The sequence below is a fragment of the Phalangium opilio genome, unplaced genomic scaffold, assembly GCF_054372755.1.
Source record: "Phalangium opilio isolate 3A_F unplaced genomic scaffold, DU_Popi_V2 ptg000390l_1, whole genome shotgun sequence".
Taxonomy (NCBI): Eukaryota; Metazoa; Arthropoda; class Arachnida; order Opiliones; family Phalangiidae; genus Phalangium; species Phalangium opilio.
The window spans coordinates 2,788,246-2,816,210 of NW_028324234.1; the positions used below are offsets into that span (position 1 = coordinate 2,788,246).

General features: G+C 37.2%; 3 long non-coding RNA genes across 3 annotated transcripts; 2 read left to right on the forward strand and 1 right to left on the reverse strand.

Annotated features, from left to right (window-relative positions):
- Positions 1-5,056: 5,056 nt before the first annotated feature.
- Positions 5,057-5,612, forward strand: LOC149596195 (uncharacterized). Its single transcript, XR_016379358.1, has 2 exons — positions 5,057-5,282; positions 5,453-5,612. It is a non-coding gene; the product is annotated as an uncharacterized LOC149596195 (long non-coding RNA).
- A 23-nt stretch (positions 5,613-5,635) lies between these two features.
- Positions 5,636-6,412, reverse strand: LOC149596196 (uncharacterized). Its single transcript, XR_016379360.1, has 2 exons — positions 6,285-6,412; positions 5,636-5,786 (listed from the first exon to the last, which is right to left on the reverse strand). It is a non-coding gene; the product is annotated as an uncharacterized LOC149596196 (long non-coding RNA).
- A 716-nt stretch (positions 6,413-7,128) lies between these two features.
- Positions 7,129-8,345, forward strand: LOC149596197 (uncharacterized). Its single transcript, XR_016379359.1, has 2 exons — positions 7,129-7,589; positions 7,668-8,345. It is a non-coding gene; the product is annotated as an uncharacterized LOC149596197 (long non-coding RNA).
- Positions 8,346-27,965: the final 19,620 nt, after the last annotated feature.

Genomic DNA, 27,965 nt, shown 5'->3' on the forward strand with positions numbered 1-27,965 from the left:
ACTAAGGATACCTCGAGAACGTTGAAACAAGACAATGCTTGCGCCTTGAAGTCATACTTTTCATAATAAGAGGGAGGGGCTTATATTTTTGGGAATATTCTAGCGCCCTCTAGAGTCATTTATTTCACGTTCCTAGCTGTTCCGACAGTGACCGAAAATGGAGTCTGACAGGGGCCAGGTCTAGGAGTAGGAGTGTTGGGATCTGTTTCATGAATAAAACTGTTTTAATCGTTAATGATGAACTGATATATTTAAAAAGAGTGGACCATAATGAAGTTGTAAAGATTCTAGATTTTTCTATTAGAGAGCCAGATTTATCTGGAGCAAAATCATTACAACGGATTTCTCAAGCCTTGGCGTACAACGCCAGGGCTTAAGGCCAGGGTTGGCAAAAATGAAGTTTTTTTTAAAAAAAACAAAAGTTTTTTATTGTTTAAAACACGATTTTTTGTTTTAAACTGTTTTTTAAACAAGTAGAAAAAAACAGTAAAAAACACAAAAAAAACTAGTTTTAAACATGTTTAAATCACTCTTCCAGATCTAATTGTCTATATCGCTGGTCTCCATTTAAGCCACTACTCCCGCTAGCGCAAGGCGCTTATTTTCACAACCTACTTGATTAAAAAAAGGTCTTGGTTTGGACCAAGACGGAAAAAAACAAACGATAAGAGTGACGTTTATCAATTGACTGAAGTCCCGATATTGCAATTTTTCTTTATTTATATTAATTTAATCCTTAATCAATATTTAATTCAATCAAACTACAAATTTACGCATTTTCAAGAACAAATTAGATTTTCCGAAATTATTTTATGATATTAATTATTTTGAGCGTTCAATATTGAATAAATTTAGAATTTCAAGGTGTAAGAAATTGTCCGTGTGGAATTAGAACCAGGGACCACTTGAACCCAAAGCAAGTATTATACACCTAGACCAACGTACCACGAAACGTATAGAGAGGTAAAACACGAAAATAAAAATACTCCTCAATTTATAATATGAAGCTCTAAGACGCGACCTTCCGGGATTTAACCTGGTACCACTCGCAACCAGCGCGAGTATCATACCCCTAGACCAACGTACAACGAACATGTACTGCAAAGTCAAACAGGAAAATCAAGAGCTCCTAAAATTTAGAATTTGAAGGTGTATGAAAGGGTCCTTGTCAGGGTTGGCAAAAACTTAGTTAAAAAAGTTTGTGTTTTTATTGTTTATAACACGATTTAAAGTTAGATTTTCGGAAAACATTTTATCATGAAATTAATTATTTAAAAGGGAGTACGTGTTGAGGATACAATATTTAATATTTGAAAAATTCTACTGACTGTTTAAAAAAGAGCAAACGATCTTTTCAGAAGGAAAATATAATTTTATAATAGCGGATACAAAATGAGTGTGATGCGTAAATTTGTACATTTAACCCCTAATGTCTAAATGACTGATTTCTTTTGTGGCCACTATTCAGTCATTTCCGCTTCCGTACTTCCGAGTTTCTTGGTCAGAACTCATCATACATTTGAAACTTCACCACCCCTTACTTATTTGTAGGAGCTCATGTTTTCCGTTATCGGACTAGGCGTATTAATTTTAGCACTGTCAAAGGCCTGGCTTTATAGATTACGCGTAAAATTTTTAGAACAGTAAAATGTACCAACAGTGTAGAGAAACCACATAGGAAAAATGTTATTGCTTTGCTTTAAGTAGATGACAAAATAAGTTATCCTTAATCATATTTTTGAATATCAGTCTTCAATACAGATTGGTAATGGATAAAACAACTGGTAGGGTCTCCAAACAATTAAACACACATTTGAAACAGTCGAATAATTGGAAGGTTTTGACTGGAGCTTATTATTTCTATTATTTAATCTTTTCGCTCATTTTCAAATAAAAAAAAAAAGTTAAAAATATTCGAAATTTTTCTCCATAAAAAAACATGTTTTAAACGTTTTGTTTAAAACGTTTTAAACAAATTAAAGTTTTTTTTCATGGCTGTTTAAAACAAGTTTTAAACCAAAGTTTAAAACAATTAGTTTAAAACTTGCCAACCCTGGGAAACATCAAAGCCCATCGTCGAAGTAAATTAAGCCAAATCTTTCTGCTTAGTGCTTTTAAATACACACACGTATCAAAGTACGGCTACAGCCATGTATTAGAACCAGTTATAAGTGCGCTGAAAAGGATGCAAGTTGAGGGAATTTTCATGGAGAAACATAAAATACTTGTGCGGGGTTCCGTAGCAACTATATGTGCTGATAACCTTTCAGCTCACGCATTAGGCGGATTCTCACAAAAGTTTTCTCAAGGTCGAATATGCCGGGTGTGTATGGCTACTAAGGAACAAATTTCTACCGAATTTAGTGAGGAGAGTTTTATTTTAAGAAGCGAAGCAGTTCACAAATACCATATAACGGAAGTTCAAAGAAACGCAGGAAACGCGAAAATATATGGTGTGGATAACGAATGTCCATTTAGTTCATTACAAAACTTTAGAATAACGGAGTCGTTTCCCCCTGATTTAATGCACGATCTATTTGAGGGTGTAATTCCGATGATACTTAAATTAGTTATTACCAAGTTTGTCAAGGATGGAAGCTTTTCTTTGGATTATCTTAATAATAAAATAGAGACTTTCCCTTATGGAGAACTTGAGAGGCGAAATAAACCCATTTTAATACACCAAAGGGTTCTAACAGGTTCAGGCAAAATATGTGGAAGTGCATCTCAAAAGAAATGTCTCTTTTATATTTTGCCATTAATTTTAGGTCACGTTATTGATTTAAAAGATAAGCATTTGGAGCTTTTAGTGATATTGACTGAAATAGTTCAAATCGTTACCGCGCCCGTTATATCAAAACAATGGCTTACTTTTTTGATATATCAAATATCAGATTTCTGTGAAGTTCTTAAAGAACTATCTCCCGCATCATTTATAACGAAGGTTCACTATCTCATCCATTATCCGCGATTGATAGAAGAATACGGCCCCCTAATTCACCACTGGTGCATGCGCTATAGAGGACTGCAAAGGCTTTGGGAAAACTCCAACTCCATAGAAAGCCAAGGGACTCCCTCATTTTTGGTCGGAGTTGGAGTTGGGTAAAATAAATAATTTGGCTTTGGGTGGCTTTGGGAATATTATCTCTAAAATGGAACGGAGTCGGAAGGGAGTGGAAATATTTCGAAAACTTATACGGGAGTCGGTCGGGACTGGATTATTGTTGGATTCAGGTGGCTTTGGCTGGCGTTGGCATTTATAGTATCCAATTGGAGTTGGTGGCATTGAGAGCCAGCCTTATTTTATTCAACCGGAGTTGGGTGGCATTAGTGATATTAGTCAATTTTTCCTCTTTGAATTTCCCACGCGGTTGTTTTGGCGCAAGCGGGATGCATGAAGTTCAACCCCACACAGACGGCACATGACGGTCGCGGCTAGTACAGCCGTCCCTCCGCAAAAAAAGTCAAATTCATTGCTGTGCGAGAGAAAACGAAACTAGAACTATTTGTTCTTTTTAAGTTAGAGAGTCATAAATTTTTCCGTCGCCTTAGATTAAACGTAAAAAGGAAAACTACAATTATAAACAATGTTCGAGTTTATAATAAAAATAATTGAAAAAATGCAGTGGGATAACGTTGGAAAACCTTCATAATATATAAGTTCATAATATACCACACGGCCGGCTGGAAAACGTTGGGGTAAATATAAATGAAAATTGGTTAGGTTAAATGCTTTTGTGTTTGGAATAAGAAAGTTTGTTGAAGCTCTCATTGGCTTTGGCAGAGATGGGAAAACTTGTCGGATATCTCATTAGTTTGGTCAAGGATTAGAAAACTTGTCGCATATCTCATTGGCTTTGGCGGGGATTAGTAGAAAACTTGTCGGATTTCTCATTGGTTTTGGCTGGGATTGGAAAAATTGTCAAATTTCACATTGGCTTCGGCAGGGATTGGAAATATTACTGAATTTATCAATTGGCTTTGGTAGGGATTGGAATTCGTGTGAAACTTCACAATTGGCTTTGGCAGGGATTCAAAAATGAAATGAACTTTAGTGTGGCGTTAGGGAGGAGTTGAAAATATAACAATGGCGTTAGGGTGGCAGTGGCGTTTGTGAAAATTTTACCATTGGAGTTGGCAGGCTTTGGGAATGACTTTTTACTTTTCGCGCTCTTTAGAGCTGAAAAGTATTGTTCCGACCTCTGCTGGTCGGCTGGCTGGAAATGTTGTGACCTGATGAATTTTGTCATAAATGAACATTTCGAATTTCAAATTTCCCGCGAATTTTCGATTCGAAATTCAACCGTAGTTCACGTTTCACCTCATAGGTGGCGTAACGTATTTAATTTCAATTGAAATTATTTTTCTGTCGGTGCCGGGCCTCGAACCTGCAATGTCCCAATCCATACGAGACGTCAGTGAAGACGCCCGGCCGCGCGCTCTACCACGAAGCCACGCTTGCTTGTAATATAGAGCGAGATAAATTATAGTCAAGAGAAGAGCAAGGTAGAACGATATGGACCCCCCCCGACCTCCCCGACGCCCGCCACGAGACGAGAGAGAGCTGTCTGGCTTTGGATATGGACCCCCCCCCCACCTCCCCGACTCGCGCCACTGGATGCTGTCGAATATATATTGTATCGCGCTAGAGGAGGAGAGACAGTTGGTTGCAATTTTTTTTGCAATTTATAATTATTATATATCTTTTTAATCCTAGGCAAGATTAGATTTCTACTTGGGAACTTAAACATTACAATTAATATTATTATATTAATCAAAAAATAAATTAAAGTTCTCCCCGACAGAAGGCGCGCTAAGCAGAGAGAGTTTTCTAATTTTTTTGAAGACTCGTCTGCTTAAAAGTTAGGGAGGTTGATTTACTAATAAAATTAAATGTATTAACAAAATGAAACTCGAGTCAGCGTTTTAAAACTATAAGTAGTTTGGGACGGAGGTACCATTGTTCACTATTTGTTTGGCAAGTTTAAAATTAAATGATCACTTAACGGAACTGACATAAAATAATAGGTAGATTTTTGCAGAATTCAATTGCAGATTCTTTGCAAAATTAACTAATCATTTTGGCAGTTTCCGCTCTCGCTGGGTTCATCTACTAATAATAGTTACGTAAGTGATAATTATAAAAATAAAATCAACAACTCAAAGATATAAAATGAAATTTATGATCAAATTGAAACTAATTTCAATCAACGACAAACGGAATCAACTAATCATTTTGGCAGTTTCCACTCTCGCTGGGTTCATCTACTAATAACAGTTACGTAAGTGATAATTATAAAAATAAAATCAACAATCTCATAAAATCAACAACTCAAAATATAAAATGATATTTATGATCAAAATGTATCTAATTTCAATCAAAGACAAACGGAATCAACGTGTTCATCTCTCCATCCACGGAAATATGAAATTTCTACATGAAACATGAAAGTGCTATCAACCTAACAATTTTTAGAAATGTAATTTTAATCAATGAAACATACTCATTTAAAGTTAACTAATTATAAGTCGCTAATTTGATTATTATATTTAAAAAATTATATTATTTAAGTAATAAATTTAACGATGGTGTTGATAGTACCAATAGAGTATTCAAGGATTGATTACGTTACTATCAACGTATCAAACAAAAAGTATTTAATTATAATTTGGAATTTCAATTTAAATTTATACAGTTTTTTAAATGCCCATTGAGATTCAGAGTCTGTCACTGAATGTTGAAGATCTCCAGTCTCTGCCAAGTGATTTAAATTTTCAGACCCTCTCTTTGGGAAAGGGGGAATTAAATTAACGAGACTTACAAACTGACATCATCCTTAAATTAAATAAGGATTATAAATGATAAGTTAATCAAGGTATTGAAGGTTTAATTAACGTTACTTTGAAAGTATCAAATTAAAAATTTACAATTTAAGCTCATCAATAAAAAGAACATTAAGATAATTATTAATAGGCCTTTCCTATTATGGGGGTAGTAAAACTGTACCAGTCCAGAAAGAACATATAATTTTGTTTAAGAATGGACTAGCAATAATTTCCTATTTTGTCTTCCTTAAACTTTGTATTTTGGCAGCTCTGTTGCCAAGAGTTTTTTGTTTGTTTGGCAACCTAGGCCATCGTCACCAAAGCAATGTTTTTTCCTAACCTCAGGCTCATACTCCGAAGTGTGTACCTTATTCTAATGTTAGGAAAGGATTTTAAAATATCCATGCGGTGGCATAACTAGATAAATATCAGCAACAGTTGAAAAACCTTGGCCTAACTTTTAGGGTGGTCTGCTACAGTATAAGGTACAATTCGTTCAGTAATATAAATCGGTTACATAATAATAAAAATATAAATTTAAATAAGATTTGCAAACGCTTCAGAAACTCCCGTTTCTCGGACCCCGAGTCCCCGTCTCCCCGATACACTAAAGACCGAGGCTTAAACCTCGTAGCTCGCGGCCATCTTTATTGTTTACATCATGGGCTCGTCACTACAGGGTAGGAAATAAGACAGGTTTACAAGTCCCAAACCAGTTTATTAATTGCTCGGACCAGTTTATTTATTCCAAAAGTTGGGGTCAGTGGTATCAGGGAGCACTTTATTAATTATGGTTTTTGGAAAAAATAGACGGTGGGACCAGTTTATAAATTCGGGGTTCCTTATTAGAATTTTTCTAGCTCAACACATTTTCTACCAATTCTACTCATAGGTAGTTAGTACTCCTTGGCTACAACTTCCCTACAAAAGTTTTGTATTCTATTGACTATTGATCTTGTCTAGCGTCTATACTCTAGAATGAGTCTCTTGTAGTCGACAGTCTAGACCATAGCCAGTACTAGTTGTCAGTAGTCGTATTTCTCAGTAGTGTATGGTCACATTACTAGATTTTGATTTGGCTTACTGATAGCGAGAGAAGATATTGCCACCGAATTTATGTAAAATGCAATAAGGAATAAGGATAGTTCAGAAAAGGATTAAGAACTTCAAATATCATTAGACATGTTGATTGATATTTAGTGGCAACTAGTTGAAAAATTGTGATAAGAAATAAAAGTTAACTGTTATGGATTGTTATATGCTACTTTTTCCTACAGTAAAAAATTCAAATTCAATTAGAATTTTCAGCTTCTTTACTTTTGTGTCTTTGCGTGCTTTTTATTCTCACCATTTTAGAAATTTAATTTATAGTGGGACCGGTAAAATAATAATTAATGCGAGGGTCACTGGTCCCAAGGACCACCACCACATCCGCGACACCAATTCGCCGCCGCCATGGATTAAATATACCTTACAGGGATAGTTATGTCCCCCAACATTTTAGTATATCACGAGTTGAACACGTTTGTTTCAAACAAGGCAGCCAGATATTTCCGCCGTTCCCCAAATTTACTGATTCATCCGGAAGTAGATTCTTGATATGTCGCAATCTCGCGTCGACCGCGTGAGATGATAAAACCGTTAAATCGCGTGTTTTCGAAAAAATCGGGCGTTTTCAAACATGTTGCAAAGAATTTGTCAATTAGATGATTTAATTCATGTTAATTTTAGGGATTGTAGCATTACTACTTGAACTAAATACAGTAAGTAACCTTTTCACATATTTGTATTATATAACCCCGTGCATCAGTATTTTTGAAACTTCCGGTCTTTGACAATAGTGACCGACAGGGGCGCCTGGAACAAATATTTTACCCCTGTAAGGTATATTTAATCCATGCCGCCGCCCACTCCGAAACAGACGAGCGCCTGAAAGGCTCAACCTATGAGACAGCAGCTAAACCAAGTTTTCACCATAATAACAATAACCTCATGAAGGACAGTATAAATAATAAGTTTAAACAAACTTTTCACCATAATAACAATAACCTCATAAAGGACAGTATAAATAATGACTTTAAACAAACTTTTCACCACAATAACAATAACCTCATAAAGGACAGTATAAAATAGTGAGTTAAACGAAGTTAAATCTGAATTACAATCTACCTCATTAAGCTCAACCAAACTGTTACAAATGCATAGCGCAATATTACAAGTTGCCAATGATCTTCGAATTTTATTGTTAAACCCTCACATCATCTTAAGACTCATACAGTCACTGGGTTTTAATCTCACGGGAGAGTATTGCTATATTCGTAATTCCCGCCTATTCCAAACACGACCTAGATGGCGCCCCATCCTCAGATATCGATTGATTGTAACCCCCATTTTCTAAGCATGAGATATAGGAGAGAACATTCCTCACTTCTTTATCCGCACTCAAGCGGCATCCTTGCCACCCAATGTAACGAATGACCATAATCATATGGTAGAATAAATCTTGGATACTGATTAGTATATCTCGCCTAATTAATCCGCCAAGACTTGAACACTACAGTTTATTACTTATTTAATTAAACTGTAAACCAAATTCTTACTAGATTGGTTTTATTCATAATCGGAATGCTATTTTATAAACAATGGAAAAAAACCTGAAAATTTTAAATTTGTCGGGGTCAATGAATTTAGTAATACTAATTCTTGTCACTAGAGGGCGCGAAAAGTGTAATCTGGCCGGGGCCATCTTGTTTCAGTTTGCAGCCCTCTAATGCGCTACGAAGCCAAACACCAATATTTTAAATCTATGGCTTCCAAATCAAGGAATTTTAAAAACATAGCTAGAACAATTTCCAGTAGACACCAAAATTTACTTTGTTGGTTACAAAGCGGTAGCAATGGTTTTGAAAATGATAACGAAGAGGGAAAATGTAAGGATATAAATCTGAAGGTGTTACCTGGTGGTTTACGACACTGCTTAGCGATTCGTTTCAATTTAGTGGAAACAGACTTAATAGTGGAAACCAAATTCTTAACTAGAAATAGTGTCAAGTACGCGAAAACTTTCTTTTTTATTCTTGATCTCATCCAAGCTGAGGAAATTCCGGTATTCTACCAAGTTTTATTCGTTTTAAAAGTAAAAACAGAGTGGGTATTATGTGCAAGAGTATATCAAACTTTGAGGTACAATCGGCATATGGCAGCATATTCGGTGAAAGACATAAATATGTGGGAGCTTTTGACACCTAATTCAGCTAAACTTTATCACCCCCCTTTGCATTCTTTTAAGTCTTGTGGGGAGGAATATGTTAAACTGCAGCATTGGCTTTGCAAATGATGTGTTCAAGATTTGCGCAATTGACTTTTCATTTTGTACAGCATGGCTGAAGCTGATAGCACTGTAACCTATCATGTAACTTGCGAAGAAAGAAAGAAAATTGTGAATGTTAATAGTGCGGCCTCGGTAAAAAATGTGATGGTCGATATAGGAACTTTGTTTCAAAAAGAAATAAGGTTGTTGCAAGTTTATGAAGAAGCTTGGGGAGACTGGATCGATTTGGAACTAACGGATAGTCTACCAGCAAATAAATCTAAGATAAGAGTTCTCGTAGCAATGGAAAATGTGTTACAAAACAAAGCACAGTAAGCGCTGCCTTTTCAATTTTTCCTCTGGCCTGTTAATGAATAAGATATTCAAATTCAAAGGTTAGAAGGTGACAAACTAGCACCCATGGAAACTCCGATTGATATGGAAGCGGAAACATCACAACAAAGAAATACCGAAGAAAACGAAGAAGACGAGGAATTCAGTTTAAGAGACCGAGAAGAAGGAAAATTACCCCTTAAATATAACATTCCAAAGATTTCTAACGAAGTAGAAAGCATGATTAAAAACAGAGACAGCAGACTTTTTGGAAGGAAGTATCGGGGCAAAATTCTTTCAACCATTTACGAGGATATGAGGACTCGTGTATTGTAAGTAACCGAGTTTTATTTTCTTAATTACGGACTATAATAAGTAAGCAATTGTTAAAGGTATCCCACTAAAGACGAATACCAAAAGGTAGCGATGTTATTAGTGGCGAAACATCCTTTCCTCGCGGATAGAAAAATTCGTCCAAAACACGTAAGTTACTGTATAAGAATCCTAAATTTAGGTACAGAACAAAACCTTTTTTGAACTTATATGACCTTTTTTTGAACTTATATGACCTTTTTTTAATATTTAGGCTAATTGGGTATTGTCTCTAAGACAAAAATTTAGACACGAGCGTTTGCCACTCACAACCCACAAGAAAGTATTAGAGATGAAAAATAAATTCCGCTCATCCCGAAAAGCTTTACAAAATTGGAGTGAGAAGACTGCAGATGGAAAAACTACACTGTCAAAAATAAAGGTACTTTGAAGGTACTATAAAATACCTCCGCGACCTTTTTAGTACCCATGAACGTAGTCTATTAGTTGTCTCACAGTACGGGTATTAAATGATTTCGAAAGGGGTATTTTGGAAATATAAGGTATATAGTGAAACCTTTTAGAGTTTCAGCGCTTCTGGTGGTATGTTATCGTACCCTGGAACTAGAAAAGGACTTAACAGACTCCTTTAGAGGGAGTTTTTAGTTCCGGCGTGCTGATTTTAACTAACACTACTAAAGTAAAATACATGATATAATACTTCTAGCCCAAATTCTCTAACACTAACTGTTCATTTCACCAGTAGCACTAGTAATGACAGCGTAGAAGAAATCTCTGTTGGAATATTAATAATAACCATAAAGATTAGGTTCGGTAGGGTAGAATAAGGTAGTGGTTTTCTACCCGAGATTTCAATTTCAATCTCAAGTTTCCTAGCTAGTGGTTTTTCTTAAATATTTAATTACATATAATTAATATTAATTATTTTCTTTGACAGCTATGTACACTAGCATACGTTACATCATTTAAAGGCAATACAATTATGATATAAGGCATACATAGTTAATATAAAGGTTTGAATCCGAGCTTACGCCTTCAGTCGCCATTCAAAAAATTTACATGTATATGTGACCCTGAATTACCTTTACACTATAACAGTATCACACCTTCCTTAACAAGGGGGAGCTAAATGTAGTATCGGGAAATCTTGAGTGGTTGATCCCTTGCTTACTATGCGAACTCTCACGACCCCGCAAGCCTACGGCGCAGACACTTAAGGCGAGATGGAAGGCAAAATTTTACCCTCATCCCGTAAGCCCACAACAAAGACACTAAAAGTTGAGATGGAAGGAAAATATTACTCTCGTGTCTTTCCGTCTCTTTTATATCGAAGTGGTGTATTGCTTACCATGTCTGAAAATGATGAAGTTTACCAGTTTCAAATGTGGCGCAAATATTTTTGATGGCGCGAAAGTATAATTTAGACCTGTTTGTGGGTTTTATTTGACACCTAACTTGGTAGCACAAAATACCTTTAAAAGTATATTTTCGAACCTTTTTGAGTGTTAACAGGTACCCTTTTCGGTAATAAGGAGTACCTTTCACAATTTGAAAGTTTTATTCCGACCTTTGTTGAGGTTTAAATGATACCCATTACGGGATCACAAAATACCTTATAGTCCTCAAAAGTACCTTCTTCAAGAGGTATTTCAGAGTACCCTTACACAACGGTATTTTGTAGTACCTATATAGGTACGTCTGGGGATGCATTGAAAAATACCTTTAAAGGTACTAGACAGTACGGTTATTTTTTACAGTGTAGTAAACCAAGAGGAACGCAGGTATATTAAGTTTGTCAGTATGATGGGTACGGGTGAATATAAAATGATTGGAACCATAGGCGTAGAGTTCTATAGGCCCGTGGGGCCCGAGCCCCCCCAAAAATTTTAGAAGTGGCCACGGGCCCCTCCAAAAATTTGTCATCCATAATACCGAAATCATGAAGATAGTGACCTCATAAAAATAATTTTTGCGTTTAAATGACTGCAAAAAACCATTAAATCCACTACAGAGCAGTGTTTTCCGAACAGAATAGTTTTATTTTGATCTGTAAAATGTAAACAAGACGACCCAAGGGCTGGCCATAATAGTAGCCACATCGGTATCTACTTAATTATTCTTACTTCAATAAATTCACTTTTGTTATAATTGAAATAGTGCGACATAAACAGAGAATTTGAAATTTACTTCTGTTATATTTGTAATAGTGCGAGATAAACAGAAAACTTGAAATTTACTTATGTTATAATTGTAATAACCCGGTTCCGAGAAGCTTTTGCTTTTAAAATTCCCCACGATTTCTTTGAATGTTGAAATAGGGGAGTGGGATTGAAAGCGTGAAATACTTGTCGACGGGTGATAGGAGTTTTAAACGGAGATTTAACCTTCCATTTTAAGGCTATATCATAATCCTCTCTCCCGCTTGAAACATAGAGCAAATGTGAACCAAACAATGCTTAACCTTACTAGTTAAATTTAATGCAATGCTTAATCATCTCATATTAACTCTTACTTCAATGATGAACGAAATATATCACCTCGCCACAATCCTATACCATCAGCTCCATTGACTTTCCGTTCAATTAGGAAAGAAAAATTTTATACTACCAAAGGCAGAACAAAGAAGGCAGTACAGAGATACTCCTACAATGCCACCGCCAACAGGGCAGGTCATACTAATGTCCACATCGTAGATGTATATCATACGATGTGGCTAAAAAGTGTAGTTTCTAAGAGATTTTTTTTTTCATTTCGTTGAAAAAGTGAATTGACCGGTCAAGGCAGCAGCGGCTGGCAGCCCATCCTAACCAGATTGGCTGGTTTTCAAGGTTTTCACGTCAAATAAATTTAGATACTACAACAATTTCGTTGACCGTTGACACAAATAATGGAAGGAATGAGGGATGGGATTGAAAAGTGCAACTGGTCTTCTGAAAATAACCCGTTTTTAGCATGCTCTTGTCTAGTATAGTCTGAAGCCGATTAGGCTTTAGACATGAAGTACGTAACATGTGCCATTGTGCCTGGAGGAGCTACACGATATTCTCCAAGCTCCTGGGAAAAAACCCCCTTATGCGGAGGAATATAATTCGGTAGGGCGGCTCCTTCGGATCCTTGCGATCCTTCCGCTTTAAGAACCGTTTTACCAGGTACATAAATTAGGGAACTACTATAAAGACTGAATATTCTTTAGTTAAAACTATACACACTACCAAAGATTATTTGGGAGTAAGGCACGAAGATCTTATCAATCTGGGTAGCTTTTGCTTAGACTATTTAAGACGCCGTGTATCTGTTTTTTACGAGGATTTTTTTCTGTGCTCGCGGCTACGTCGAGCCCAGCCGCTGGAGGCTCGGGAATCGGGATACCGCCGATACCTAGCCGAGGCTTAGCTAGTTTTCGAGTCTACTATTATTCGCAGAGCTATTTTTCTGTTGAAATTATAAAAATTCTTATAATATTTAGTTGAAAACTTATTAAATGACTGGAAAATTTTCGAAACTTGAGCTTTAAAACGTTGAATATAATATAACGACTAACGAACGATACCGCAAATTTGCCTTTCAAGCTTCCCGGTTATGTCGCCGGCGAGGTCGAGTCGAGGTCCCATGCAAGAAAATAGTAATAGCCGTCGCCGATTGGTCTGGCATTAAAGAGGCTATCTACGGTTAGAGGACTTATGATTGGCTAAAAGCTTTTTTGTTCGTCTGTTTAGTTTTTACTTCGGGAATGTCATGAAATATATGGCCAAAGCTATGGAAAATTGGGACTTACGTACTTTATGTGTGAAGCATAATCCGCTTTTAGAATAGTGCGACGAATGTAAGGCCAGGGAGGAATTCGAAGGGAGACGGAAATTGCAACAGAGTTATCGGCGTGTCATGCGCAGTACAATCTACCGGACTTTTAGATTTTAGTGCAAATCAAAGCCGAATCAAGGATGATGGCGGGAGGATGCGAAATCTGAGAGAAATAGGCGCGCTGTGGAACGGCTTAGGTCCGGTGGAACGCAATAAATGGGGGAAATACTCGGAATAGGAATTCAATTTGTCCTTGATAGGGAAAAACAAGGCGGCGCCCATTATAGATCCCTGTTAAAAAAAACCTCTGCCGCAGTCAGGTCTGAGCGTATGTGAAAGGCTCGGGTTGATAATCCCTCTTTAAACATCTAGTATCCCTGGTAAGGCGCGGCGCTGGTAAAACTCCATAGAGTTGATAAACAATTTTCAAGATGTTTTTCGAGGCACAAGTATAAATTAGTCTTATGGGTTAAGTCGCTCTCATGGTTTTCTAAGTTGGTGATTTTCCCGAGTTTTGAAAGTGGTCTCGAAATTTTTGTAAGGATTTTTACATTCGCATTGTAATGCGCAAATACGAATACATTTATTTTAAAACGGCCTAGATTATCTTTAGAGGAAAACATAGTACATGGATATACTTAATAAATATACTATATAATGTAGCAAGAAGTTATATCAGTATCTCAGAGAGAAGATATAAATTCGCCAGATTTGCAGCTTTATCTCCAGTCCTAACGTAGGTCCGCAGTCAATCCCCGTCTCTAAATTACAACCAGCATCTCATTGGTTCTTGAAAACTCACGTCAGCGCGACGACGCGAGTGAGGAAAATTTCCGACTGACGAGAGCGAAATAGCCCGGCGCCTCCTATTACGTCCCCCCTTGTATTTTGAAAGGGGGACTGGGACTATGGCGCGCGAATACAAAGGCATCTCATATCTTCTCTCTGAGATACTGATATAACTTCTTGATGTAGTATATATAAATTTAGAACTTAATTTTCGTTAGGAATTTATTTACATCAGATGCATGCTTCATGCATGATGCTATCTATGTATTGGTCCAGGCCGGTTGGGCCGGGCCCCACCAAACATTTTCGAAACTCTACGCCTATGATTGGAACTTTTATCCTTTCGTTTAGTTACAAGACCCTTCAGAAGCTGAAGATGATACCAGCATTCAAGCCCACATAGAAGTATTAAACACTGAGCTGAAACGCGGCAAATGTGACCAGAATATAATTAATGAGAAAATGATGAAAACCTTCAACTTCCGTCGAAAAATGTCTTTTCAAAAAGATATCACCACTATCCTGAAAACATTTCCAGCTTTGCAAAAAGAAAATGAAGTGAGATTATTTGTTGTTTCTTCAATGGAAGTTGAAGTGGACTATCAGTGCTATTTTATTGATTCTTCTAATATAGGCATAACTATTAGATCTATCTGCATAGTGAAACATCACTGAGATATATCCAAACGATTTTAAAAATAAAAAAAGATTCAGGCTTCATCGATATATTTAAACTCCGCACCTCCAACAAACCGTGTGACTCCCATGCCTTGCAGTTAACAAATTATTCTCGCGTGCCACGGTTATCACGTCGCGTGAATTTTTTATTATATTTCACGCTGAAGGTTCCCTCGCAGTTATGGCATTTAATTAGTCCATGGAATCTGAATCTATATTGAAATTTAAATCAGTCGGATATAATTCCTGCTGTTTCACTTTGCACGCAAGCCTTATAATTAGTAGAAGATCGAAAAAAAAACTATTTTGCTCTTCACCCTCACTTTAAATAATTTGCATATACAAGTAATGTTCTTTACAGTTAATTGAGGAATTGGCTCGAATTTGCGGGAAGCCACGCGGCTCTGAAATCCAGCATACCTTTGTAAATTATATGGCTCAGAAGAAAAACAAAATTATATCTTTAGCGCGGAAACAACGATCTTCCAAGAAACTTATTGAACTCTTAGACAAGAAAAAAGAAATAGTTACGGAAACAGAATTTGAGGGTTGGGCACTTACACTAAATTGAAGTGTATGTGCTAAACATTTGTGATGGTTACTGCACAGTTGTTTTATTTTACAGAACTTCAAGTGGATGCCGCAATATTGCTTTTTTGTACTCTGTTCTCAGAAGATTCAAGTTTGCTTTATACACATTTGGTAAATGTATTTTAAATAGCTTTATTGTTGAAAATTCAATGGGGTTGGTGATATTCTTGATTTTGAGTGTTGTTAACTATTCAATTATGTAGACTATATACATCTACAAATAGTCTGTTTTTTTTTATTATTAAGACTGATCAACGATACGCAACACCGCAGCTTTATTTTTCGCAAGAGGACACATTCTCCTCGGATGTGACTTTAAACATTGAGAATAACTCTTTCTACATGACAAATATTAGAAAAGGCACGCTTTGTGTTTTTGCGTCATATTATGTTTTCCATTTGGAGTATCCAAAAAAGTTGAGAAAAACTCTCGAGTATTTTCAAAAAGTCATTTTTGTTTGGAGGCACAAAAAATGTCTATTTCTGTTTGTAACGTCGTGAGCAAGCTCTCAATTTGAAAAATAAAAACCTGTTTCAAACTGTCATTAATATGTCTTGATTTAGTTCTATCCTAGTATTTTATTCTAACTAGAATCGTCATTACCCTGCAAATGTACCCTTTGCGGTTCTAACTAGAACCGTTATGAGATGGTTTACGAATCCTTCAGAGTGCTAATAAAAATCGTTATGTGTATGATAACGAACCTGTTAGGGCGCTAATCAGAGACGTGTAGGGTGATAAAGCGAACCCTTTAGGGTCCTAAACAGAACCGTGCAGGTTATCATTATGAACAGTTAAGGACGCTACATAGCACTATTATTGGTTTGATAATGAACCCGTTGGGACCCTACTCAGAACCGTGATGGGTTTGATGACGAACTCGTTAAAAAACTAAGCAGAACCGTGAAGGGTTGATAACGAACCCGTTAAGGCACTAAGCTGCACCGTGAAGGGTTTGCTAACGAACCCGTTAAGGAACTGAGCAGAACCGTGAAGGGTATGCTAACGAACCCGATGGGGAACTGAGCAGAACCCTGATGGGTTTGCTAACGAACCCGTTAGGGAACTGAGCAGAACCCTGATGGGTTTGCTAACGAACCCGTTAGGGAACTGAGCAGAACCCAGAAGGGTTTGCTAACGAACCCGTTAGGGAACTGAGCAGAACCCTGAAGGGTTTGCTAACGAACCTGTTGGGGCACTAAGCGGAACCCAGAAGGGTTTGCTAACGATCCCGTTAGGGAACTGTGCAGAACCCAGAGGGGTTTGCTAACGAACCCGTTAGGGAACTGTGCAGAACCCTGAACGGTTTGCTAATGAACCCGTTAGGGAACTGAGCAGAACCCTGAAGGGTTTGCTAACGAACCTGTTGGGGCACTAAGCGGAACCGTGAAGGGTATGCTAACGAACCCGATGGGGAACTGAGCAGAACCCAGAAGGGTTTGCCAACGAACCCGTTAGGGAACTGAGCAGAACCCTGATGGGTTTGCTAACGAACCCGTTAGGGAACTGAGCAGAACCCTGATGGGTTTGCTAACGAACCCGTTAGGCAACTGAGCAGAACCCTGAAGGGTTTGTTAACGAACCTGTTGGGGCACTAAGCGGAACCGTGAAGGGTATGCTAACACACCCGTGAGGGTGCTAATTATACCGTATTGTGTTTGATATCAAACCATGCAGGGCTCTGTAATGAACTCTTGACGATGCTACAAAGAACAAAAAAGGGTTACAGAACTACTCCCTTATGGTGCCACAGAAAACCGTCCACGAAGGGTTCCACGAAAAACAAATTGGGGTTTAAAATAAGGGACAAGAGCTAAGAACTCCTTTTCCGGCTATTGTGAACCCTTTTTTCTAAGAGTGTACGTATGCTCACAAGGGTTCACAACAAAAGGGAACTAAAAGAATCTAGAGGGGAATTTTTGTTACTGGGCAAAATGCTAACTTCGGATTGGGTCCTCTATAGAAAGAATTTTAGCGAGAGAGCTATAAAAACTTTTTCCCACGGTTAGAAACAAAAATATAAACTTTTGAGTCATGACCAAATGTGGGGTTGATTTTTACCAATGATTCCAAGATTTCGGGAAAGATTTTGTGATTTTCAAAATGATTTCAAGAAAAATGGAGTGATTTCAAATTTTCTTGGAGTGATTCTAAAGTTTTACTCGAGATTTCAGGGTTGATTTCATATATGTGGGATGATTTTACATTTTTAAAAATCATCTTGAATTTTTCGGATTGATTTTACGATTTTAAAATGACTTCATGATTTCAAGATTTTACAGGAGATTTTCGAAGTCAAAAAGTGATTTCGAAACGATTCTGCTCTCTGTGTACGGGATTTTGGCATATTGTCCGACCCCTCGGACTACAGAGTCCAGATGGTAGTATTTAACTTTAAGATACCCATCAACAAACACTGGTTTCTGACTAATTAGACCATGGGGAATTCATAAAAAATACTAGCAAGTACTTTTAATAAATTTTTGAAAATTTTAAATTTCATGCACTAACGACTATTGAGACTAAAGGCATACTGCACTCAACATTGCGATAAAAGTAGGGGGGGACTTAACAAATCGAAGGACTCGCGACGGTATCATAACTATGAGATATTAAAGACCTACTTAAACAAATAATTTCTGAAAGACAATTAGAAAAAATATTTTGAAAGAGGGGTCAAATTCTTGGTGGAAGAATCAAAATGAAAGCATTAATATTTTGGAAAGATGCCATTTATTGCTTAAAGTAACGATATGTAAGCAATATTTTGGAAAATGCGTCAACCTAACCTAACTTATTTTTGCTTACATATCGTTACTTAAACCGATAGTTTGAGACCTTTTCCAAAATATTTTTTCTTAAATATAGTTTGGAAAAGATGTCAAATTATTTGTTTAAGTAACGATATGTAAGCAGAAATAAGTTAGGTTAGGTTAGGTTGACACCTTTTCCAAAATATTAGCGCTTACATTTTGTTACTTCACCGAAGAATTTGACCCCTTTTTCAAAATATCATTTCTATTGTTTAAGTAGGTCTTTAATATTTCATATTTATACTACCGTCGCGAGTCCTTCAATTTGTTATGTCCCCCCTACTTTTATTTCAACCTTTTCACACTTAGAGCGAGGGTGAAAAGGGGCGAAAATTCTCGAGAGGTGAGCATGCGCAGAAAGAATGCTTGTTGCCAGTCGTATTTATGTAACCATTGCTTTTACCTTACTAGTTAGGCATTCGAGTTTATTTTTATAAAACAGTGTTGTATTAATGGTTGTAAACGTATAAATTGAACTTCCTAGGTGAAATTTTATCGAATTCAATTGATAGGCGTAAAATTGGGGTAGTTTATAATATTCTACAGACCAAATTGGGCACCAAAGCTTACGAGCTTGTTATACGCGGCGCTTTCGGCGCCGGGCACGGCACGGCATCGGCGATCTCCGCCGATGAAGCGTCGATCCCAAGCGGTCGCCGAGGCTTAGTGAGTTTTAACCAACTATTATCATATCACCGTTTCCGTTAGAACTTAAAAACTTTTTGTTTCTTAACATGGTTTTAATTTTACTCTCTCGGTTTAAATGCTAGACATTTTATTTCAATATTAAATTACATAACGTTCTAAAACACGTCCATCGTAGTTTATTTTACACGTTAACTCCATAGAAGCGTAAAACTCATGGCAACAAACTTGCAACTGCTCATGCGCGGCCATAAGTGTGAAAAGGTCTATTGGGTGCAGAATGCCTTTAGTCTCAATAGTGGTAAGTACATAAAATTTCAAATTTTCTAATTTTTTCAAAAATACTTGCACGTGCTAGGAATTTTTCAGTATTTTTTATGAACTTCCCGTGATCTATTTAGTCAGAAACAATTGTTAGTTTATTGGGTATCGCAAAGTGAAATCCTACCGTACAGGTTACTTTTTCCGTGATTTCATTACAAAAGGGTTCGTACAATATTTTTGGAATGAAATTCCCTGACTTTTCAAGGTTTTCCCTGACTAAATTCCACAACTTTCCCTAACCATTTGCAATAACTTATATGGCGTAAACATATGAAAACCAATTTGAATTCATTCGAATAATTTTTGCACGAGTTGCTATTGTTATAAAAATAAGGCAACTATTTCTTTAAATTTAACTTTACCTAAGAAAAGCATACATAACCGGAGCGAGGGAACCGAGCTCCGCGAATTTAGTTAAATCTCACTCAATAATTTTTCTGGTCTTTTCCAGACTTTCAATTTCCCTCCAATATATTTTCCCTGACATTTCCCTGACTTTTAGGCCCATTTTCAATTTCCCTGACTTTTCCAGGATTTCCAGTTCGTGTTCGAACCCTGTTTACCTTCATTTATACTGCATATCGAGCTAGAAATATGGGATTCACCATCATGACCATGGCTTAATCCCTTTTTGGGTTTAGGTTTAGGCGGAAAGAATTTTGTCAAGATTATTCTGCTTTCTGTTTAGATCTTAAGTCTGGTTTCGGTTTAAATTGGGTTTTACAACTATTAAGACTGATGTCTAAAATTGACGGCAATCCACGCAACTATTCAATTCGACCGCACTATCCAGCCGCACGATATTTACTCGCTGCCACGATTCACTAACAGCTGCATCCGCCGAATTTTGGATTCGGAATATGTCTTTTTCGAAGGGATGATGACGACGATAATACGATTCTGATTTGTAGACTTAGAGACTTGGTTAAAAATTACATCCAACTCTGTCTGTTTTGATATTTTAACCTTTCAAAGTGCATATGGATCAGCTAAGCACATATTGTCAAGAAAATATAATTTGACCATTAAATATAAAAGCCTGATTTTGAAGGTTAAAGATGGTAAGTGACCAGCTTTTAAATACCATGGCTCTACTGACCACCGCTCCAGTTTAAAAAAATTGCTTATATATAGCTGCTTTTAACACATGGAGGATTCATACCATTCACACAAGGAAGAAAAGCTGCCTGGAGGACAAAAGGCAGATTTTTTGTGCCCTCCACCCTCCAGGTAATAGCTCATTCTCCTAGTGAAAATGGTATTTTTGTAGGAATCTTCTAAGCTTCTATAGTAGAATTGCAATAACTTTTAAAAATTCCAAGACGACACATCAGTCACATCAAATTTAACATTTTATAGCTGAAATTAGTTCTGTCTTCTACCAGAAGTATATTTAGGGTCAGCTATTCAATATTTTCCCCAATGATTTTCACAGGGAAGGCCAAACCAACTGCAAAGTGGGACGGGCCCACCTGGATCCCCCTCTGGTGATGCTCCGACTCGGAGCATCCTTCGGTGGTGGTAAGCAGGGGATTCTCCTTTTTGTAGTAGAGGGGCTCTACATATTTTTTCCCTTACTATGACGTCTTACGTGGGCGAGAAACAAGTATCCGCGGTAACTGCGTCCAGAGAGAAAACGTCTCTCTACTTTGAAAATTGTATACCCCTTTTCTTCTTCACCCCTACCTAACTTTCAACGGTTTAGGGCGAGGCCGATTAACCGATAGAAATTAGGCGGTAACGGCGCGTTGCGCTTCGCCTAATTATTTTCTGAAAGGTAAATATTATTTACGTCATGAACTTTTAATTTAATGTAAGGCTTTACAAATCTAGGAACTATAATAAGAATCAATTATTGCCATCAGCTTTCAAAACAAACCAAAGCTGACAATGATGGAATGAAAGTGAAAAATGTTACTACTTGATATAAAATTTGTTACAAAATACGTGGTCTTTTTGTTTTAAATGTAGGTTTATTATGGGTACATTATAATTATCCCAAATAACGGTGACCATTATTAAATATAGCAATTTTGAAAGCAAAAAGGCCTTCGCTTATTCTTTACACGTATACAAAGGTCTTTAACGTCGTTCTCCTTTTCCCAGACATGAAAACTTTATATATCATATAAGACAGCTCACGTATTCTTTGGCGCTCACGTGTTAACGGTAATCCTTAAAATCCCAACACCGAATACGCCCGCCTTGGGGAAATACGGGCAGGGTAGCTAGAATGAGAGATTCATTTTCATACGGAAAGAGCACCATGTGTAAAGGCTAACTATTTATAGTTCTCGTTGAAAACATCTCCTCACCCTTCAATATCTAGTTGTTATAGGTTTTTATCTACGTTATGAAAGAATTACAGGCGTTACGATTATGATCTGTGAGTGTGTATGTTTGTGGATTGTCTGTGGAGGCTGGATAGACGAAAAGACCTTTAAAACTTAATGTACCCAAACCGTTGGGTCATCTCGAATATTACCTTAGCGAGTTAGAAAATATGACTACAGTACTATAATAGAGTTAAAAAAGAAATTTAAATATGGTGTTAAATGTTAAGTCAATTAAATATTTAAAAAATAGTATGTCTCTTAGATTCACTTAAATTGTGGTCTGGTGGGAGGCTGGGGGCCCGGAACTAAGGCCTTGCCTAGGGCCCAAAAAATTGTTAATACGGCCCTGGTACTATATTAGCACAAACGAAACTAACACGCCTCCCTACCCTCAACCCACCCCTAGATAATACGTAAAGTTTATACGTGACTTGTTCTAGATTTATTTTGAAATAATCAGCGATAGCGTATTATCAGATTTTATTTATATAACGTAAACAGATATTTTACATATTAGTTGTATGTGCTCCTGATATAACCCCTGATATAACCTCGTAGAATTATTATCTTAAGCAAAAATATTTCATCGCGAGTATTAAGGCTTTCTGAAAGGAGGAATAAAAACGTTCAAAGCTAGAAGCCTGGAATTTTGTTTTTGAGGTAGAACACTCGTATTTACCAAGGTCTGCGGTACAGAAGATTGTACTTGCTTCCTCTACGCACACTCAATATTCATAACACAAAATATGTGAAAACATCAGCAACTGCTTCGAAAACGGAGAATCTTATAAGCCGAATGAAATATTTTCGATTGATTTAACGTTAAAAGTGAACCAATCATTTTTGATGCCTCTGGGCTATTTAGTGGGGAGAAAGGCTATCTGAATACCATTAGGCATGTGACAAGGGTCCCCGGTGGATTAACGTAGATATGGGGTCCCCAAAGGCTCAAAAGGGGCAAGAAATATTCATCTCCGATAAGCCCAATCGTTAAATCCTGGACTGATTATCTTCCCTTTTGAGGCCAACGTCTTGGATTTGTTTTGAGAAGAGCTATGTATTCTTTACAATCTGTCCTTTACAAGGTTTTATTCTTGCTAATTTGAGATTTAAGCCTGTCGTATCTTTCGTTAAATTGAAACGAATTAAAGGATAAATTGTTAAAATATATTTTACTCTAAGTTCTACAAATATAGTCTGTAATCAGTTATCCAAAGATTATTAATCTTCCCTATTAAATATAAGGACAAAATGTACAGTTCAAAAAAGAACGATTTTATCTCATGAAGCAGACGTTTTCTGTTATTCAGCTCCAATGTAGACGAGTTCGTTCTGAAATCCAGTTGTGTTTTGCGAGTGAGACTCGTTCAAGGTCTTTTAATGTACTGTTTAAAAAACTTACCATAACGGTTTACTAGGAATCGTCGCGAGGATTAGATAGACGCCGGATAACATCACAGCGACTAGCCTGTTAAGAAATTGCTCAAAGTTAGTGTTATTCATCTTCAAATGGGTTCCATCATATTAGATGTCTTTTGTAAATCTCCATTTTGGGTATGTTACGTGTTTCTTATTTTACCAAGGTTCTGAATATATAAATAGATGGCTTTTGCGTTTTAATTATGAACTCTGTAATTACATTCAATAGGACAGCAATTTGACATGGTACACGGATGATCCAGACTTCACTCCTTGTTTTCAAAAGACCATCCTGGTCTGGGTGCCATGCGCGATACTCTGGTTGTTCCTTCCGTTGGAAGTCGCGTTGATTGCCAAGTCGGAGCGGCGAAACTTTCGCTGTTCTCATCTTTTCATTACGAAAGGTGTAAGTCCTTTTACCCCCAATACGCATTCGACATGGGCCGTGACGGGATGCGCGCTTTCTTGCCACTTTTATACTTAACAAGTCACGTAAAACATTTTACGTATTAGCTAGGTGTGGTTGGGGTGGGGAGGGCTTCCTAGTTTCGTATGTGCGAATGGAGTACAGTATTCATGTTTACTAACTCGATAAGGTAATATTCGATATGGCCGAAAGGTTGGGGTAAATTAAGTTCTTACCACATCTAGCTATAAAAAAGGTGTTTTCGTCTATCCAGGCTCCACAGACAATCCACAAACATATATATAGACATATACACACACATTGAAGGGTCAAGAGATGTTTTCAACGATACCAATGTTGTTTTTTTCCCAATACTTCCAAGAGCCGGAAGAGGATCTCTTATTAACAAGGGTCCAATCCAATTTGTTTTACGTCCGTCCGAAATCGGAAAATTGCTGTTAACTAATACAATGGATTTAATGTACTTTTTAATGCAATTATTTCACATAACGAGCTCCAGCGTGGTAGCGGATCTTGTCTCAATCGGTTTCTAGCCACACTTGTTAATGGCGTACCCCGGGCAGTGGGCACGAACATGCATACACACACAAACCATCAGCGCAAGAACATAACCACACCTAGCTAAAAACTTGGGAAACCAAAATTAACCTCTCCGAGTCGAAACGTTTTTTTATCGTCAATTTTTAAGAAACTTCATTCCTAAATTCATTTTAAACATGGCTATTGTTGACGTTTGAATACAAGCGTATACCTCTTTAGCAATTTTTGGAAATTTTTGGAAATTTAGGGTATATAAGGCGATTGATTCACAATAAATGGTAAGAAAACCCGCAATTGCGTGAACCTTTCGTGGAAGCCCTGCCATTGAGGGGTTAGACGTTTCTCGTAAACCTAGCAGATCGCCGCGTACATCTTAACCTTAACGATAACATTGCTTTCTGCGAACAAGTTTGCTCCGATTTGCCATCTGCGAACGCGGTGACAGACCCCCCCCTTCATTCACAGACACGTCCAGTATAATACCTCTCCGTGACGTCATCGTCTCTCGGAGAGGTATTAAGTAGGTGCTGGTTTTGATTTTTGTTTTCAGATATTGGTTTTGTTACTGGCCGCAATTAGCGTCTTAAAATTTGCTAAACAAATACACTACGGCGATTTGGAAGTCGTTGATAATTTGGCTGTTGTCCTTCAATTTGGAACTTACGTAAGACAATTTTAAAAGTCTAAAACGTTTTGATTAAATAAAATAAACTCCCACGCTGCAGATCTTGGCATTATTCCTCATAATTTACGGCAGAGGGGGTGGCACGGTGTTGTCTGGAATCCTGACAATGTTTTGGTTCCTCTTAACACTAACGCACACTATCACACTGAGATCCACCATCATGAAATACTATTTCCAGGTATAAGCCATGGTTTCTTTAACGTTTTATAATAATATCAAAAGTATATAGATTTTAAAAAGAACACTTCATTAAGAATTCATTGCCTTTGGCTGTAGTCGAAATGTAAACTGAGAAGCAAATTATTCTCCGATTAACCGCCTACAGCTACAGGAACTAACCAATAGGGGAAGAGCTTCTCGGTGTCATCTCAGATTAATAACCACGGATGTGAAAGGCAAGCAAAACCGGTCGTTTTCAAATAGTATCGCCATGTGGCGTCCACAGACATAGAACTTTGTCACCCCATGTAGACAACGCGGTTTGAATTGTACCGGCAAGGCAAGGCCTACGAAACGTAAACGGGTTTTTTCGCATCTTTGAAAATTTTTACGTAAGTAACTAAAAACCTCGAAAAACCTACTTTTATTAGTGATAAAAACCTCGGGTCCAGCGTCCCAAGTACCGGATGAGAATCGGCTGATATAAAGTAACCAAGGCTTATATAAAACAGAGTAGCAGACGCGCTTACTATTTGGGATGACTTAATTCCAAGTTTCGACAATAGGGACGCTAGAGATGCCGATGCCCGATTCAAACATACCCCCCTATTCCCTTTCATATCCAGGGCTTGTTAATCTGAGGTCTCATAGGTTATAGAAAATAGTACATTATGCTGGCCATCCAACTGTTAATTTTGGAACTAGAGCTTGGATTTTCTACTTTATGAGCCAATTCACAACTCGTTCCTTCTGCCACATTCGGAAAGGTAACGATACGCAGATGGGGGTTGACACTATTCAAGGATAAAGGAGGGCTTCTCATATTACACGGCGCGACCAAATTTCAACGAAGTGTACTTTCCATATCTATATTCTTTTGATAATATTACTGAAAAATGAAAATGTGAAATATTTCAGAATGAAAAAGACGACTTTTTCGGGTTGGTAATTGAGTCAGTAATTTACCCTTTAATAGTGGTTACCTTCGTATTACACACAATGAGTGACGCCTCTCCGAACTACGAAAAACATACTTATGTAATCGAGGTCAAAATGGTAATACTCCATGAATGTTGTTGTTTGAGTAATGTAATTTCCGATTTCGAGACTGGAGCTCTATAGCCTTATCGCTTGTCGTACTCGATTTAGCTCTTAGTTAGGTTTTAGTGTCATACTTGTGGACAGAAATGCATAGCGCTAATAGGAATCTTTGTACCCCCAAATATTCCATGTTAATGTCTACGCATGTCTTGTGGGCGGGTCTCAAGTGCTATGCGTCACATCTCATAATTCTGACGTCTTTCTAACTTTGCAACTTTCTTGGTTATTAGTAACGTCAGGTCAGGTGCGCGCAGGGTTCAATGTGCAATCAGGTGAAATTCGTAATGCTTAATAATAATTTAGTTATTCCCACATAATCTGCCTAGATACTATGAGAATATTACTACACCATGATTTCAATACGATGTATATTATTGAACAGATCAGGGTTAAAAAAACCGGGTTTTATTGGGGGGGGGGGTATCTTTAGCAGTTGCGTGCATGTTAGATTGTCATTCAAAAGTAACTGCTTAATAGAAAAGTCTTAAAATGTTTCATTAAAAATAATAAATATAAAAATAGTACTTTTAAAGTTGAAACAACAAAAATCTTTGAAATGAAATTATTCTAGCATTCAAATTTATCAAAATTGAACGTCTTAGTGATGGGTTTTGTTAATTGGGTTTTTTTCTGGCCTGGGGTTTTTTTAATTCGAACCCTGGAACTGATGCACTTCAGTTTTCAAATTCAATGCCTTATTTTTTTAATGCTTATTTTCAAACATTAAGAAATCAAGGGAAGAAGATGCGTCGTTTTGTTCACGCGTGGTTCACTCATGGCTTACCAGGTAAGTCTTAGGGCTCAGGGCTGTGCCAATAGTGGCTTTTCAAACCGAATCGAATAGTAAATCTCCTATTAGAAGTCTGAATCGACTATACTCGATCAAACGAATATTACTCGTTTTTCAAAAATCTAGTTCTTGCACTCGTTTTGAAATAAAGAAACGAGTACTCGAAAATTCGATTACTTGGTTTTACCAGACGAATATTCGTTTTAAAACGATTAATCTTTTTCTAAATATGTCTAGCAATACTATTTTTTTTTTCAAAACGAGTGCTCGAAAATTTTATTACTCGGTTTTTAATTCGATTATTCGAATTTAACCCCTTGAAAACGATGACTGGGTTTAGGGAACTGTATTCGTATTTAAAACGGTTATTCAAGTTTCTTTACGAATAATCGGTTTTATCATTTATATGGTTCGAATACCAGTTTTCTCCAAATGCCAAATTCGATTCGTCGAATCGAATACTCGATTCGACTTAAACTAATACTATTCGAAAATTCGACCATTCGCGCAGCCCTAAATCTGGTCCCTTTCTAGCTTTCTCATAAATTCCCCTTACTTGAACAAGTTATTACAGCTTAGTTAATTTTCATTTAATTCTAACTTTCAAGTTTTTCATTTAAAATTGAAACGTTTTGTAGTGCCCTGTGGAAAGGTTGGAAGAAAAACCTTGAGCCATCGGATGTGTACGACTTGAATGACGCGGAGCGAGCGCTGACTGTATCGCGCATTTTCGAAAAACACTGGAAGACCGAGACTAAGACAAGTAGTGCTATCAATGAAATGGAAATGAAAAGCCTTTCGGAAGAACAATCCATCGCTTGGCCCTTGTTGAGGAGAGTTGGGCTTTGCTTGATGGCTGGAATAGTCTTTCAGTTTCTGTCCGACGTGGTGTCTATCTGTCCTGCCCTTTTAACAGGGTAAACAAATTCACCTTTTCAGTCATATAAGAGATAGGGATGCAACGATATATCGGCCTATCTTTTTCTTATTGGTATCGGCCAATATCGGCTTCATGTAAACCGATATTTCCGGGAAAAATTTGGCAAGTTATAAGGTACTCAATG